Raw genomic sequence first — 17,985 nt, forward strand, 5'->3', positions numbered from 1 at the left:
TTCTCATTTGATGGGTCATGTTTTAATTTTTTTTTTTCTATTTCACACCATTTTAAATAAAGAAAAAAATTAAAAGTTTAAATAATTAGTACAAACTTCACCACTTACATTGTGCAGCGTCAGTTTTAAATGCAGTATAAGAGCATTTAACTTGGATGCAGAATCATAAAATGATACAATTTGTATTTCATAATCCATACATAACACTGGCGGTGGGTTCAAATGTTCCAACTCGGCTCTCAGCGCCTGGAGGAGCCTTGAGTCCGGATTCTTGGTGTCCCCACTGGCGTGAGCGTCAATGCATCACAGGGTAGACCAGGAAGCCGAGGTGGCTGGATCCAGAGCTGGAGGGTAAGAATGGCACTGTATACTACCGTCTCGCAAAGGAAGATGAGAAAGCGCAAGGCTCCGTGTGGCTTTCTAAAGTGCGTCTTCAAATGATAGTAGTCTCCCTGGTGGTCTAGTGGTTGGGAATCTGCCTGCCAATGCAGGGGACACAGCCTGAAAAGATCTCATACCTCAGGGCAGCGAAGCCCATGTGCCACAACTACTGAGACCACGATCTAGAGCCCACGGCTCCACAAGAACAGCTTCCGAAATGAGAAGCCCTTGGACCTCAGTGACGAGCAGCCCTCACTTGCCACAACTAGAGAAAGACCATAGACGGCAATGAAGATCCAATACAGCCAAAAATAAAATAAATAAAATTATGAGAAAAAAGAAGCCTTACCTTCATCTGGAGATAAGTCACAACCTACTGGTGCATCTGAACTGTTTACCCTTGTTCATCAATTAGCAGAAAAGTCTTGGATAAATGTTGTGAGAATAAGCGTGTATTCATTAAAAAGGCGTATGTACTGGCCACAGCAAAGGTAATTCTAAAGAACAGCAGAGGTTAGAAGTCAAAGAGCACATTTTTGAAAATTATATGATGTATTATTTTAGGTCACAACAGATCATGAAAGCATTTTTTATATAACAGTATTGTGTATTAAAATACTGGCTAGCTGAGGGATGTGTGTATTCCTACGTTTTTTACTGGTGTTGAAATACCTCAAGTAACACACAGAACTACATAATCTTTGTTTCTGAGGAACTATTTCATTTTAAGTTCATTCTACTTCCCTTTTGTTGGGATTGCAAATGTTTTACCTATGGAAATTCAATGAAACCAGTGTGTGAAGTAGCTTGAAGAGATGTATTTCTTAGAATTAAGTCTACGAGTATTTAGACGTAGTCACAGTTAACTACGGAATCAACTTAATCTCTGAAGGAAGACAATGTGCACTCAAATCTAGGTACATTTAAAATATTTTAACTCTTTAATGCCTTTGCATAAGCAATACACTCTGCTTTTATGTTAGGCCAATAGTATAATTCCCTGTCAACACATGTACTTTTGGGCTCCCCTGGTAGCTCAGATGGTGAAGGATCTGCCTGCAATTCGGGAGACCCAGGTTTGCTTCCTGGGTTGAGAAGATCCCCTAGTGAAGGAAATGGCTACCTACTCCAGAATTCTGGCCTGAAGAATTCCATGGACAGAGGAGCCTGGTGGGCTATAGTCCATGGGGTCTCAAAGAGTTGGATATGACTGTACAATAACACACACATACTTAGCATGTATTTTTTTTCTTACCAGAACAGTGAGAACACCCCACAAAAAGAACTCAACTATTCCATCTCACTTCTTCATACTACCAACACTGTCTGCCTTTGGCTTAGTAATGAGTAAAGAGGGACTGAAAGGAAAAGAAACTATGAACTGCGCATCTTCCCTTTCCTTCAGTGGCATTACTTTTTAGTGTAAGCGGTTGGCAAATATAGGGAAGTAATGTGAGTAAGAAAGGATATGATAGAGCTCCTTGGTTAGTTGTGTTTCTTAGCATGCCGCTGCCTTCTTCTTCTTTTTAATGAATTTGAAGCAAGTTTGGGTTCAAATGGGAAGAGAGGCATTTTGGGCTTAATTAATCGCAGGGGTTTACCTTGATCTTGCTTTGGTTCTCAATAAACTCCCAAGCATCACTGAAGCACAAGAATCCTATATCCATGCATGCTAAGTCGCTTCAGTCATGTCTGACTCTTTGCGACCCCATGGACTGTAGCCCACCAGGCTCCTCTGTCCGCGGGATTCTCCAGGCAAGAACGCTGAAGTGGATTGCCATGCCCTCCTCCAAGGGATCTTCCCAATCCAGGGACTGAAACTGAATCTCCTACATCCTGCATTGGCAGGCAGGTTCTTTACCACTAGTGCCACCTGGGGCACTGGAAGTGCTGTATGCAAATGGGGCAACTGGAAATGGTAGGCATGTATCGTGAGTCTCTCCTCTGTTCACATATCAGGCTTTACTAACGAAACACACATTCAAAGAAAAAATTAAGAGTTCCAAAATGATGTCAGCAAAGCATTAAGTCAAGTGCAGGACCCTTCTGGGCATGGGGTCCTGTTGACTGCAAACGTCACACACCATGAAACCTGCCCTGATGCCAACCCACAGCCAGATGAGGAAGAGGCCAGGAGAATTAAAGCTCTTTTGTGCAGTCCTCCCACCTCCTGTAGGTGCCCCCCTTGGTAGGCCCAAGCGAGGTGGCAAGGGAGCCAGGGACATAGCTAAAGAAGAGTCTCCTTAGCTGGAGACCAGGGGAGAGAAGGGTGGAGAACGGGTCTGCAGGGCAAACAGGCTCTCCAGCACAGACTGTGTGTGTTGGTCCCTCAGTGTCTAACTCGCTGCGACCCCTGGACTCTAGCCGGCCAGACTCCTCTATCCATGGGATTCTACAGACAAGAACGTTGGAGTGGGTTGCCAGTTCCTTCTCCAGGGGATCTTCCTGACCCAGGGGTCAAACCCAGGTCTCCCACACTGCAGGCAGATTCCTTACCATCTGAGCCAGCAGGGAAGCCCAGGCAGCTTGCTCTCAAATCTCTTCTCAGCAAACTTGGTTCCTTTCCAGTTCAGCTAAAACATTGAGGACCGGGCAGGCCCCAGGTGTGACTCCACATTTTTGTGGGGCCCGATCCTGATGCAATTTTGTGAGCCCTCTACAAAACAAACAAATAAATAAAGCAGAATCACAAACATAAATTTGGTACAAAGCTGGCTATTTACTTAGAATGAGAAATCACAGTAAAATCCTGGAGCTTAGGAAACTCCAATCCCTTTCTTCTGAGGTCTCTAGGGAACTACACCTTCAGAGACATGCTTCTTGATTGCACCAGCTTCCCCTCCCCACCTGGGACCCTCTACAAGTCCAAGCAACTCCCACCACTCTCAGGGGGCCTGGGATGGGAGGAGTCCTGAGGTTTAAACGCTGTTAGCTTCATGGTAAATTTCTCTGTAGGCCCTGAAACTCAGAGCATAGAATTAAACGACTGCAGAGTAGCAAGCAGGCTTCCCCCATGGCTCAGTGGGGAAAGAATCTGCCTGCAATGCAAAAGACACAGGAAACAGGGGTTCAGTCCCCGTGCTGGCAAGATCCCCTGGAGGAGGGCATGGCAACCTACTCCCGTATTCTTGCCTGGAGAACCCCAGGGACAGAGGAGCCTGGTGGGCTACAGTCCGTGGGGTCTCAAAGAGTCAGTCACGACTGAAGCGACTGAGCGTGCGCAGGAGAGCAGCAAGCATTTGCAAGCAGGTGACAAGGGCAGGCCCTGGAGCTGTGCTGTGACCCCTCCCGCCACAGCACACAGCACAGGCGGCCGGCCCCTGTGCTGGGCTCCGCGGGCCTGCTGCTTTTTCACTGTATGTCGGAAATCATACTGGGCCTTAGGTACACTATGTAGGGAACTGAGAAGGTAGTGGACAGTCATGGCCACTCCTCTGCATCCACGACGTCTTGACCCTCTGCACTGTTGTCTGACCAGGTTGGAATAAACCAGAGGGAAAATGACCTTAAAGAACTCACTGTTCTCAATCACCTTCAAATTCTTTCTTTTTTTTAAAATCTGCTCCACACAGCATGTGAGATCTTAGTTCCCCCACCAGGGATCATGGAAGCTCGAGTCTTAACCACGGAACCACCAGGGAAGTCCCAGTCACCTTCAAGTTCTGACCAGACTGTGTTGCCCTGGCCTAAGCAACAGGTTCCTCTGTAGATATAAAATACTACTGGGCTTTCTCCATAATAGCTGAGACAGTAGTGGAGGCAATTTAGATTCAGAAAAAAGAAGGAACAGGTCAGTTTTTTGGAAAGGCTGCCTTCAATGGGGTGGTGGGGCCAGGGCTTGGGAGAAGCCCATGGGAAGAAAGAAAGGGGTAGATGAGGACGGAAGAAGGGAAATCATGGGCAAACGCAGGGAAATGGAAAGATGCTGAAGAAAGATTTCAAATTTTGCTAAAACCCTGGTGTTGGTGAGCTATTTGCTTTTGATAAGTAAAGTTGTTATTATTCTTCAGTTGCTAATTTATGTCCAACTCTTTGTGACCCTGGGGATCAAACCTGGGTCTCCTGCATTGCAGGAGAATTCTTTACCATCTTAGTCACCTGGGAAGCTGCTAAGTACGGGGAAGACTACTAATATCTGAACTAAGAATATGTGCTTAACATGAGAGCATTTGGTCTAAATAAGATGGAAGAAGGTAGTGCTTCAGTGCCGGGTTCAAATTTTAATGCTTAATAGCTATGAGACTTTGGTCAAGAAACTCATTCTTTTCGTGCCTCAGTTTCATCATATGAAGCTCATAGTGTTGTGTGAGAATTAGAGAAGCTAATAGTTATAAACCACTTATACTAGGTGTTAGTAAATGTGAGATAATACAAAATATACATATACTGGTCTCTACCTCTAATTCCTGGTACAGAGCTCCTAAAACCCTTTTAATTTCCTAAGTGATAGAGCACTAGGAGCATCTTTTGTTCTAGTGTTTTGACCCTAGTTCCTGACACCAATCTCCTAAATCCTTTGGAATTGCCTGAGTGCTAACAATGTCTTTGTTCTAATAAGGTGACTCTTGGTGGGCTCTCAAATGGGGGCTGGTCACCAAAAAAGACCAAGCCACGATTAAAAGTTTTGAGTTTTCAACCCACTTCCCATTCTCTAGAGGAGCGAGCAGGGCTGGAAATGGAGTTAATGATCCATCATGCCTACATGATGAAGCCTCAAAACAAACAAAAATCCCCGAAGTGTGGAGTTCTAGGAGCTTCTAGTGTAGGTTGTGGAATACGTGGACGTGCTGGGAGAGTGAGCGTGGAAGTTCTGCACCTCTTCCCACGTTCTTTGCCCTTCAGATCTCTTCCATCTGGATGTTCAGCTGTATCCTTTATCATGCCCTTTAATAAACTGGTAAACGTGTTTTCCCGAGTTCTGTCAGTGGTTCTAGCAAATAATCAAATCCAAAGGGGAGGAGTTCTTGAGAACTTTTGATTTGTAGCCAAGTTAGACACAGGCTATGGGTAACCTGAGGGCATGCTGTCAGGGGAAACACACTGACTAGAACTGCCTACCTGGCCAGGCACCACAGTAACGATTTGCACGAGTTATTTTGTGATAGGAGGTCCTGGTAAGGAACACGGAACTGACAAGCCACCACCAACCGGAAGAATTTGGGAAAGGTCAAAAGGAGACGCCACATCTCCCCCCACCTCCCACAATCCTCCTTGATGGGATCCATCTTGCTTGAGCATTGCCCGCACCACAGGAAGGACCCTGAGTCAGAATGATTGGCCTGAGACAGCCAGAAACTAATCCCATCATCATAAAACCCACGAGCCACATGGCAGAGTAGTTCTCCTGGGTTCTTGAACCCTGCTTCTCCCCGTCTGGGCTCTCCTTTCCAACAAAGTCTCTCGCTTTGTCAGCATGTGTCTCACACAACTCCTTTCCAAGTATTAGACAAGAGACTCCTCTCGGGCCCTGGAAGGGGTCCCCTTCCTGCAACAACACTACTTGTGAGTGGCATCTACAGCGGTGGAGGGCAGGGGCAGCCTAGGACTGAGCCCTTTACGTGTGGGATCTGGTTCTACCTCCAAGTAAATGGTGTCAGAATTGGGTTAAATTGCAGGACATGAAGCTGGTGTCGCAGGATTGATATTGTGGGGAAAAAACCCACACATCTGGTGTCAGAAGTGTGGTGAGTATGGTAGCAGCGTGAGAGTAAAAAGATAGACAGGGGCAGTTTAGGTTTTCTCTACACAATTAGTACTTGGTAAAAGTGAGACATTATTATTATGAAATGACTCCAAATATAGCATTTAGACACAATGCTTGAAGCTATAACATTTCAGCAACAGATGAAGAATAAGATCCATTCATTTTCACTATGTATAATTTTATAAAAATTATGATTTTGAGTGAATGGATTTTTCCATGTTTAATCTCTAGCCAAAGGTAAGTACTGTGAAGTACTGTGAAGTTTTCATTAACAAAACACAATCACTTCAGAATTTTTCTTACCAAAAAGCAGAGGTACAGTTTACCATTTTTTGCTTTACAGATAAATTGTCCTACTCCACAATTCCCAGACATTGAGAAAAGATTTTGTTTTCTCTTTAACCTAGGTCCATTTACACACTAACATGAGGAGATTAGATGGAATACCAGATCCCACTGGGCAAATAGCTAGGAGGGGCTCTTTTCTCATTAAAGAAAACTTCAGATTAGAATCAAGTTTGAATAAAATAAACAGTGTAGAAAAAGTTAGGGCAGCTTGATCATCAGTCTTTCTTGCTTCTAGAGGTCAAACTGAAATAAAACTATAAGAACCAGACTTTCTGGATTCCTGTTGTTGACTTAAAAAATATTCACAACCTTAAAGTTGAGAGTTATGCTTTATTTGGTGGGAACTTTTAGAACTTCAAGACCCAGGAGACAGCATCTCAAGTAACCCTGAAAGAACTGTTCCAAGATTGGGTGGAGGGGTGGGGTAGGGAGCCAGGTTATATAGAAATTTTACCAAAAAGGTCAGGTAGCCTGATCATCAAAACATTATTGTTAATGAAAGAAAACCAGATAATCCAAGTTAAGGAATTTAGTGCTTTTCTATGTATGGGAAGATACAAGAGTCCAGATACAATGATTTCAGTGAAATCATTCCTTTGGTATGCAGCTCAGCTTTCTGGGGCCAGTATCCTGTGTTTCCACATCCTGAGTTTCCTCGGGGCTCAGCGTAGGGAGTGGCTGCAGTCTGATGGCGGCTAGAGGGCAGGTATCCCTTCCGTTCTGAGTTTTCTCAGGGCTCACCAGCTCACCATTGGGGCGGCTGCAATTGCTGACAACTGTGACATCTTTGTTTACTGATATGACAGGAAACATTCCATTTCTCACTGTGCATATCCAAGCAAGACCATCACATAACCTCTCTGACTTCCTTATCCTCATCCACGGAAGAATCACGTGGGAAGAGCTGCCCAGCCCCACTCCTAAGGTTCTTGTGAGGATTTTTTTTTTTTAATGTTATTGCTAAAAAAAAAAAAAAAAAAAAAAATCCTGAAAAACAAAAGCACTCTACAAATGCAAAAAGAATTGACTCAAATGACTTTCTTCTTACCCACTTTCTTTTTTGCCTGTCACTCAACTGCAGATAGGCTGGCTTATCTGCTAGAAAGAGCAGCCTGAATTAAACTGATCCACATCTTTGGAGTGCTCTTACCAGTATCTGTAAGAAAAAAAAATCTTAATTGATTAACCAACTAGTGTTCTCTAGTGTTCATTATAAATAAATGGTGCCTGGTCAATAACAGGTACTCAATAAATATTTGTTGAATGAATTTGGAAGTTCTATAATTTAAAACATTTGACGCAACTCTACTTCTAAGGCTACTAAAAGTCCAAACAATAGTTAAAACAACTCAATTACTAAGGAAATATAATTTTCTTCTAGAGAGAGTTGAATAATAACAAGAATCAGAGGCCTGTGGCAAGTGCTTCTCTTTTGGCAAACTCAGCCAGGGTGGTGACTGTCCAGCATGAATGCATAACATCAACACTACTTAGCATTTCTATTAAAAAAAAAGTTCATGGTAAAAGTAAAAAAATTGAAGATGGTATTAAACTCTTAATCGAGTCATAGTACAGCATACTGTTGGCCAAAAATTAAAAAAAAAAAAACTGCATGTGGGTTTTGTAAACTCTGAGTAAGAAGGACATTGGCAATGTGAACAGTGAACCCCCGAGGGGAATGAGAAGGGAGAAAAGGGTTTAAAGCATCATTGTAGATTCAAGATACTGGCAACTCTTATCTATAATTCATAGAGAAGGCTGGGAAAGTGAAAAAGGGATTTTTTGTGTTTTGTTTCTTTGGGTTTTTTTTTTAAACATTATATTAGCAGAGACCATCTTCTACCATCTGTCTTTCTTCAACATTTATCTCAATGTTTTGTAACTATTTGTCAGCATTTTTTTCTTTCTTTAAACAGTTTAACTGAGATACAGTTCTCACATGCCATGTAATTCAGCCAAGTAGAGTATACAATTCAAGTTTTTTAGTATATTCACAAGATTGTACAACCACTGCCACCATTTAATTCCCGAACATTTTCATCACCCCTAAAATAAGCCCTTACCTATTAGCAGTTACCCCTCATTTCCCATCCTTCTCCTAGGAAAACCTTTAATTTACTCTCTTTACGTCTATAAATTTGCCTGTTCTGGACATTTCACACAAGGGAATCATAAAATATGTGGTCTTTTGTGATTGACTTCTTTCACTTACATAATGTTTTCAAAGTTCAGTCTATTGCAGCATGCATCTATGTTTCAATTCTCTTTGTTGCTGAGTAATATTCCAACATGTGGCTACACCACATTTTATTAATTCTTTTATCAAGTGATGGACATTTGGGTGATGTTCAACAGGGTTATTTTGAATAATGCTGCTGTGAACATTCATGTACTAATTCTTGTGTGGACATCAATACCCATTTCTCCTGAGTATATATCTTTTGGGGAGAGGGTGCTATGCTGGGTCTTGGTTGTAGCATGTGACATCTAGTTTCTTTTCTTTTTTTTTGTGAGGGGGATCTAGTTTCTTGAACAGTGGTCAAACCCAGGCCGCCGCATTGGGAGCGTGAGCCTTCGCCACTGGACCACCAGGAAAGTCCCATCTTGAATACATATCTAGGAGTGGAATGGCTGGGCCAAATAGCACACTTGCAAAATTTTAAATAAACTTTTAAAAACTGAAGATATAATTCAAATACCATAAAACCCACCATTTTAAAGTGTGCACTTTACTGGGTTTTAGTATCCACACAAGGCTATGCAACCACCACCAACATCTAATTCTAGAAGAATTTCACAACCTCAAATAGAAACCCTGTACCCTTTACCCTTGAATTACTGTTGGATCAGTAAGCCTACACGCCTCTGCTCTTTCTTTTGCCTTGGGAAAATGATTTAAAACACATTGTCATTTTTATTAAAATTGAAATTTCAAGTGGGTTATTCAAGAAATAAGCATATTGACTTTCTAAAATAATGGACTTGTTGAGATGTAACTCACATACCCTAAAATTCACCCGTTTAGAAGTGTACAATTTAGTGGCTTATAGTACTTTCACACAGTTGTGCAATCTTTGCCACTGACTAATTCTAGAACATTTTCATCATGCCAAAGAGAAATCTCTACCCTTTAGCAGACATTCCCATTCTCCCCTCCCCCGAGCTTCTGGCAACCACTAGTTTACTCTCTGTCTCTGTAGATTTTCCTATTCTGGACGATGGCTAACTTTTTAAGTGTAAAAAAGAATTCTTTACACTTGCATAAAACATTTGGCTACACACACCATGTACAATCACACATGCACCCCCCCACACACACACACTTATTGTTTTTTGTCATTACTGGCATTTTTATATCTCCATGACACATGACATGAGTTTGGTACCTGATAAAATACCAAAGTGGGGAAAATAAGATAAATTTTTGGTATGATATGATAAATCATATGATAAAGTATTGGTATCCTCAATAGAGAGGTTTATTCATCTCCTGAGTGACCATATAATTACAGACTAAAATAACTTAAAAATTTTTTTTTATTTTTGCCTTGCCTCACAGCATATGAAGTCTTAGTTCTCTGACCAGGGTTGAACTCACACTTTCTGTACTAGAAGCACAAGTCTTAACTGCTGGACCATCAGGGAAGTCCCTAAAACAAGATAATTTTTAATCAAAAATTTCTCTTCCGAAAGAGAATCTAAATACTGTCAACTTGAAAAAAATATTCACAATCTAAAAGTCGAGTTATGTTTTATTAGGTTGAAATTTTTAGGACTTAAGCCCAGGAGGCAGAATCTCAATTAACCCCAAGAGAATTGCTTAGAGGAGGTGAGGGGAGGAGACAGGTTATACAGAAGTTTTGCAGCAAAGGGTGGGTAGTCCGAACATCAGAAATCTCAAGTTAAGGAATTTAGCACTTTGCTATGTATGAAAAGGTCGTACATACAAAGGGCTCACTGAAATCATTCCTTTGGTATGCAGCTCAGCTTTCTGGGGCCAGGATCCTGTGTTTCCACATCCTGAGTTTCCTAGGGGCTCAGCATTGGGGGTGGCTGCTAGAGGGCAGGTATTCTGCTCCTTCCTGAGTGCCCTCGGGGCTCACCAGCTCATAGTGGAGGGCTGTAACCACCCTTGTTTACTGATAGCGCAGGAAATATTCCATTTCTCAACAGTATAATACCCAGTATTGCTGAGGATGTAAGGAAAAAGGCACTCTCAAACACTGTCAATTGGAATTTAATGTATAACACTTCTCAAGCCTTCTTTGGCCAGATATATCAAAAGCCTTTAAAATATGCATATCCTTTTTGGCCCAGAAATTCCACTCCAAGGAACTGATTCTAAATAAATTATCTTAGGAACCCGTAAACATACATGTTCATTATCTCACTGATATTTAAGATAGCAGAAAACAGGAAAAAATTCTACATATATTTTAAGAGAAAGAGGTTAGCTAATAAACTTAACAAAGAGCTTATCCATTACCAAGCTGCAGTTAAAAATTACATTGAAAGTTAGCCACGAACAGTGGATTTGAAATAAAAACTACAATATCATTTATATTGTGTGTGTGCTCAGTCGGTCAGTCACGCCCAACTCTTTGCGACCTTCTAGACTGTAGCCCTCCAGTCTCCTCTGTCCAGGGGATTTCCTAGGCACAAATACTGGAATGGGCTGCCATTTCCTTCTCCAGGGGATCTTCCCAACCCAGAGATGGAACCTGTGTCTCTTATCACTTGCATTTGTCAGGAGATTGGATTCTTTACCACTGTGCCAACTGGGAAGCCCATTGTTTACATTCAGTTCAGTTCAGTCGCTCAGTTGTGTCCGACGCTTTGCAACCCCGTGAATGGCAGCACGCCAGGCCTACCTTTCCATCACCAACTCCTGGAGTTTACTCAAACCCATGCCCATTGAGTCGGTGATGCCATCCAGCCATCTCATCCTCTGTCGTCCCCTACTCCTCCTGCCCCCAATCCCTCCCAGCATCAGGGTCTTTTCCAATGAGTCAACTCTTCGCATGAGGTGGCCAAAGGACTGGAGTTTCAGCTTCAGCATCAGTCCTTCCAATGAACACCCAGGACTGATCTCCTTTAGGATGGACTGGTTGGATCACTTGCAATCCAAGGGGCTCTCAAGAGTCTTCTCCAACACCACAGTTCAAAAGCATCAGTTTTTCGGTGCTCAGCTTTCTTCACAGTCCAACTCTCACATTCATACATGACCACTGGAAAAACCATAGCCTTAATTAGATGGACCTTTGTTGGCAAAGTAATGTCTCTGCTTTTTAATATGCTCTCTAGGTTGGTCATAAGTTTCCTTCCAAGGAATGAGCATCTTTTAATTTCATGGCTGCAGTCACCATCTGGAGTGATTTTGGAGCCCCCCAAAATAAAGTCTGACACTATTTCCATTGTTTCCCCATCTATTTGTCATGAAGTGATGGGACCAGATGCCATGATCTTAGTTTTCTGAATGTTGAGCTTTAAGCCAACTTTTTCACTGTCCTCTTTCACTTTCATCAAGAGGCTTTTTAGTTCCTCTTCACTTTCTGCCATAAGGGTGGTGTCATCTGCATATCTGAGGTTATTGATATTTCTTCCAGCAATCTTGATTCCAGCTTGTGCTTCTTCCAGACCAGCGTTTCTCATGATGTACTCTGCATATAAGTTAAATAAGCAGGGTGACAATATACAGCCTTGATGTACTCCTTTTCCTATTTGGAACTAGTCTGTTGTTCCATGTCCAGTTCTAACTGTTGCTTCCTGGCCTGCATATAGGTTTCTCAAGAGGTAGGTCAGGTGGTCTGGTATTCCCATCTCCTTCAGAATTTTCCACAGTTTATTGTGATCCACACAGTCAAAGGCTTTGGCATAGTCAATAAAGCAGAAATAGATGTTTTTCTGGAACTCTCTTGCTTTTTCCATGATCCAGCAGATGTTGGCAATTTGATCTCTGGTTCCTCTGCCTTTTCTAAAACCAGCTTGAATATCTGGAAGTTCATGGTTCAAGTATTGCTGAAGCCTGGCTTAGAGAAGTTTGAGCATTACTTTACTAGCTCGTTTACATTAGTACTCCCCAAAATGAAAGACTTAGGTATAAACCTAAGAAAATATATAAAAAACTATATGAGAAAAACTACAAAACTCTGATGAATGAAATCAAATAAGAACCAAATAAACGGAGAGCTATTTTGTGTTCCTGAATAGGAAGAGTCAATACTGTCAAGATGTTAGTTCTTCCCAAGTTGATCTATAGATTCAGTGCAATTCTGACCAAAATCTCAACAAGGTTGTTTGTGGATATTAGCAAAGAGATTCTAAAGTTTATATGCAGAGGGGAAAGGCCCATAATAGCCAACACAATACTGAAGAGTAAAATTGAAGGACTAACAATACTGACTCCAAAACTTGCTACAATAAAACTATAGTAATTAAGCCTGTGTGAAATTGGCAAAAGAATAGACAAATAGACCACTGGAACAGAGCAGAGTCCATAGATAGACCCACATAATACAGTCAACTGATCTTTGACAAAAAAGCAAAGGCAATACAATGGAGCAAAGGTAGTCACTTCAACAACTAGCTATCCACACACCAAAAACAAACAAACAAATAAACAATCAAGACATGGACTTTAGACTCTTCTCAAAGATTAATTTAAAATGGATCGTAGACCTAAACATAAATGCTAAATTATAAGCTGCTATAAGATAACATACCAGAAAACCTATGTGACTTTTCAGATATACCAAAGGCACAATCCAGTAAAGAAATAACTAATAAACTGGATTTCATTAAAATTAAAAATGTCTGCTCTGTGAAAAATGATGTCCAGAGAATGAGAAACAAGCCACAAATGGAAGAAAATATTTTTAAAAGACACACCTGATAAAGAATTGTTATACAAAATATACAAAGGACACTTGAAATACAATAATAAGAAAAAAACAACTCAAAAAATGGGCCAAAGAATTAAACAAACACCTTGTCAGAGAAGATGGCAAATAACCTATGAAAAGATGCTTCTCGTGGTATGTCATCAAGAAAATGCAAATTAAAATAACAATGAGACAGCACTACACATCTATTAGAGTGACCAGAATGGGGAACACTCACAACACCAAATGCTGGCAAGAGTGTGAAGCTACAGGAGCACTTATTCATTGCTGGTGGGAAGGCACAATGGTACAACCACTTTGAAAGACAGTTTGGTGGTATCTTACAGAGCTAAACCTACTCCTATACCATTCATCAATCACACTTCTTGATATTTATTCAAATAAACTGAAACTACATGTCCACAGAAAAACCTGCATATGGATGTTTATAGCAGCTTTACTCATAAGTGTCCAAATTTGCAAGCCACCAAGATGTCCTTTAGTATGTGAAAAAATAAACTGTGGTACATCCAGACAATGGAACAGTATTCTGCAATGAAACGAAGTCAACTACCAAGTCATGAAAAGATATGGAGGAAGCAAATGCATATTACTAAGTTAAAGAAATTAACCATATAGGTAAGCTATTTATATTTACTCCCTATGTAATGTATTTTAAATTTTAAAATATTATGCAATTTAACAATAAATACTTCTAGTTTTTTTAAAAAGCCACAAGAATGGCAAAGAAATTTTTTTATAATGTTATGTATTTACTTACCTATTTTTGGCTGTGCTGGATCTTCATTGCTGCCTGGGCTTTTCTCTAGCTGCCATAAAAGTGAAAGTGAAAGTCACTCAGTAGTGTCCGACTCTTGGTGACCCCATGGGGTATACAGCCCATGGAATTCTCCAGGCCAGAATACCGGAGCGAGCGGGTAGCCGTTCCCTTCTCTAGGGGCTCTTCCCAACCCAGGGATCGAACCCAGGTCTCCCACATTGCGGGTGGATTCTTTACCAGTTGAGCCACAAGGGAAGCCCAAGAATACTGGGGAGGGTAATTTATCCCTTCTAAAGCAGATCTTCCGGACTCAGGAATTGAACCGGGGTCTCCTGTATTGCAAGCGGATTCTTTACCAACTGAGCTATCAGGGAAGCCCTGTTGCCATGAGCAGGGGCTACTCTCTAGTTGCGGTACACGGGCATCTCACTGCAGTGGCTGTCTTGTTGGGGAGCACAGATTCTAGGGCACGTGGGCTTCAGCACTTGTGGCACACAGGCTCAGCAGTTGCAGCTCCTGGGCTCTAGAACACACGCTCAGTAGTAGTGGCGCATTGACTTAGCCGCTCCAAGGCATGTGGCATCTTCCCAGACCAGGGTTCGAACCTGTGTCTCCTATATTGACAGGTGGATTCTTTACCACTGAGCCACCAGGGAAGCCTGCAAATATATTTTTTAAACCTGGCATATTATAAGATAAATAACATAACTCCTGTGAAAGAGGAAAGGGTTCATCTTTCACTTTGCTGAAAGTCAGTTCCTAAACAGCAACCAGGGATTTGAGGAGAGAAACAGGAGGGAAATGAGCCCCTGTGTACTCTTTTACCACGGCACTGGCCAATAGGAAGACAGAAGAAGACTGTCATTCTTTTTAAAATGAGACGACCCCCACTGTAAAGACTATTCAAGCAAGTTTATGGTTCTAGAGGAAAGTCTTTGAACTAGGGATCCTTCACTAAGAAAGTTCCTTTTTAAATTATCAAATAGAAAGGAGCTCTTTCTGAAGACTGTGCTAGAGGATAAGATGTCAGTGGAATGGATGGATGGATGGATGGATGGATAGAAGGATGGGTAGACAGACAAATGGCAGATGAATAAATGGACAGATGGATAGAGGGATGGATGGAGGGATAGACAGACAGATGAACGTACTGGGATAGATGGATGAATGGATGGGTGGATAGTGGGTAGATGGATGAATGGAAAGCATAGCTGAGGACTACATGAAAACATAGAATAGTCTATAGAAATGTTAGTCCCTTAAGAATTTACAGGTAAGTACATGATTAAAACAACAAATAATTATGAAAAGCCAACTGCTAGCCATTGTATTTGGCAAAGTCCCTGAAGTATATGTCCTCGACCTCACGGAGCACTCAACCTAGAGGAGGAGACAAACAGTAAGCTAATTAATCTAAAAAAGATAAATAAGTATCACCTATTAAAGATTATAAAAAATACTTTAAAGAGAATTATTATCATTTTAATTTTTATTTTTAATTCCATTCAATTAACCTTCAGTTAAGTTCAGTTCAGTCACTCAGGTGTGCCCGACTCGTTGTAACCCCATTGACTCCGGCACACCAGGCCTCCCTGTCCATTACCAACTCCAAGAGTTTACTCAAACTCATGTCCATTGAGTCGGTGATGCCATCCAACCACCTCATCCTCTGTCGTCCCCTTCTCCTCCTGCCCCCAATCTTTCCCAGCATCATGGTCTTTTCAAATGAGTCAGCTCTTCACATCAGGTGGCAAAAGTATTGGAGTTTCAGCTTCAACATCAGTCATTCCAATGAATACTAGGACTGATCTTTAGGATAGACTGGTTGGATCTCCTTGCAGTCCAAGGGACTCTCAGGAGTCTTCTCCAACACCACAGTTCAAAAGCATCAATTCTTCAGCATTCAGCTTTCTTTATAGTCCAACTCTCACAAAGTAATGTCTCTGTTTTTTTAATATGCTATCTAGTTTGGTCACAACTTTGCTTCCAAGGAGTAAGCGTATTTTAATTCTTGGGTGCAGTCACCATCTGCAGTGATTTTGGAGCCCATAAAAATAAATTCTGTCACTGTTTCTACTTTTTCCTTATCTATTTGCCATGAAGCGATGGGAGCAGGTGCCATGATCTTAGTTTTCTGAATGTTGAGCTTTAAGCCAACTTTTTCACTCTCTTCTTTCACTTTCATCAAGAGGCTTTTTATTTCCTCTTCACTTTCTGCCATAAGAGTGGTGTCATCTGCATATCTGAGGTTATTGATATTTCTCCTGGCAAATCTTGATTCCAGCTTGTGTTTCTTCCAGCCCAGCGTTTCTCATGATGTACTCTGCATGTAAGTTAAATAAGCACAGTGACAAAATACAGCATTGGTGTACTCCTTTCCCGATTTGGAACCTGTCTGTTGTTCCATGTCCAGTTCTAACTGTTGCTTCCTGATCTGTATACTAGATTTCTCAGGAGGTAGGTCAGGTTGTCTGGTATTCCCATCTCTTCCAGAATTTTCCACAGTTTGTGGTGATCCACACAGTCAAAGGCTTTGGCATAGTCAATGAAGCAGAAATAGATGTTTTTCTGGAACTCTCTTGCTTTTTCGATGATCCAGCAGATGTTGGCAATTTGATCTCTGGTTCCTCTGCCTTTTCTAAAACCAGCTTGACATCTGGAAGTTCACAGTTCACGTATTGCTGAAGCCTGGCTTGGACAATTTTGAGCATTACTTTACTAGTGTGTGAGATGAGTGCAATTGTGCAGTCATTTAAACATTCTTTGGCACTGCCCTTCTTTGGGATTGGAAAGAAAATTGACCTTTTCCAGTCCCATGGCCACTGCTGAGTTTTCCAAATTTGCTGGCATATTGAGTGCAGCACTTTCACAGCCTCATCTTTCAGGATTTGAAATAGCTCAACTGGAATTCCATCACCTCCACTAGCTTTGTTCGTAGTGATGCTTCCTAAGGCCCACTTGACTTCACATTCCAGGATGTCTGGTTCTAGGTGAGTGATCACACCATTGTGATCATCTGGGTTGTGAAGATCTTTTCTGTATAGTTCTTCCTTGTATTCTTGCCACGTCTTCTTAATATCTTCTGCTTCTGTTAGGTCCATACCATTTCTGTCCTTTATTGAGCCCATCTTTGCATGAAATGTTCCCTTGGTATCTCTGATTTTCTTGAAGAGAGCTCTAGTCTTTCCCATTCTGTTGTTTTCCTGTATTTGTTTGCACTGATCATGGAGAAAGGCTTTCTTATCTCTCCTTGCTATTCTTTGGAACTCTGCATTGAAATGGGTATATCTTTCCTTTTCTCCTATGTTTTTCAATTCTCTTCTTTTCACAGCTATTTGTAAGGCCTCGTTAGAGAGCCATTTTGCTTTTTTGCATTTCTTTTTCTTAGGGATGGTCTTGATCCCTGTCTCTTGTACAATGTCACAAACCTTCGTCCACAGTTTATCAGGCACTCTATCAGATCTAGTCCCTTAAATCTATTTCCCACTTCCACTGTATAATTGTAAGTGCTCTGATTTATGTCATACCTGAATGATCTAGTGGTTTTCCCTACTTTCTTCCATTTAAATCTGAATTTGGCAACAAGGAGTTCATGATCTGAAAACAATCAGCTCCTGGTCTTATTTTTGCTGACTGTATAGAGCTTCTCCATCTTTGGCCGCAAAGAATATAATCAATCTGATTTCGGTGTTGGCCATCTGGTGATGTCCATGTGTAGAATCTTCTCTTGTGTTGTTGGAAGAGGGTGTTTGCTATGATCAGTGCATTCTCTTGGCAAAACTCTATGAGCTTTTGCCCTGCTTCATTCTGTACTCCAAGGCCAAATTTGTCTGTTACTCCAGGTGTTTCTTGACTTCCTACTTTTACCTTCCAGTCCCCTATAAAGAAAA

The 17,985-nt window shown here is 41.5% G+C and overlaps 1 pseudogene; it reads left to right on the plus strand.

Moving 5' to 3' along the window:
* Positions 1-357: 357 nt before the first annotated feature.
* On the plus strand, positions 358-899 carry LOC139037727 (centromere protein W-like; annotated as a pseudogene).
* The last annotated feature ends 17,086 nt before the right edge of the window (positions 900-17,985 follow it).

The sequence above is a fragment of the Odocoileus virginianus genome, chromosome 1 (assembly GCF_023699985.2).
Source record: "Odocoileus virginianus isolate 20LAN1187 ecotype Illinois chromosome 1, Ovbor_1.2, whole genome shotgun sequence".
NCBI classification, from domain to species: Eukaryota; Metazoa; Chordata; class Mammalia; order Artiodactyla; family Cervidae; genus Odocoileus; species Odocoileus virginianus.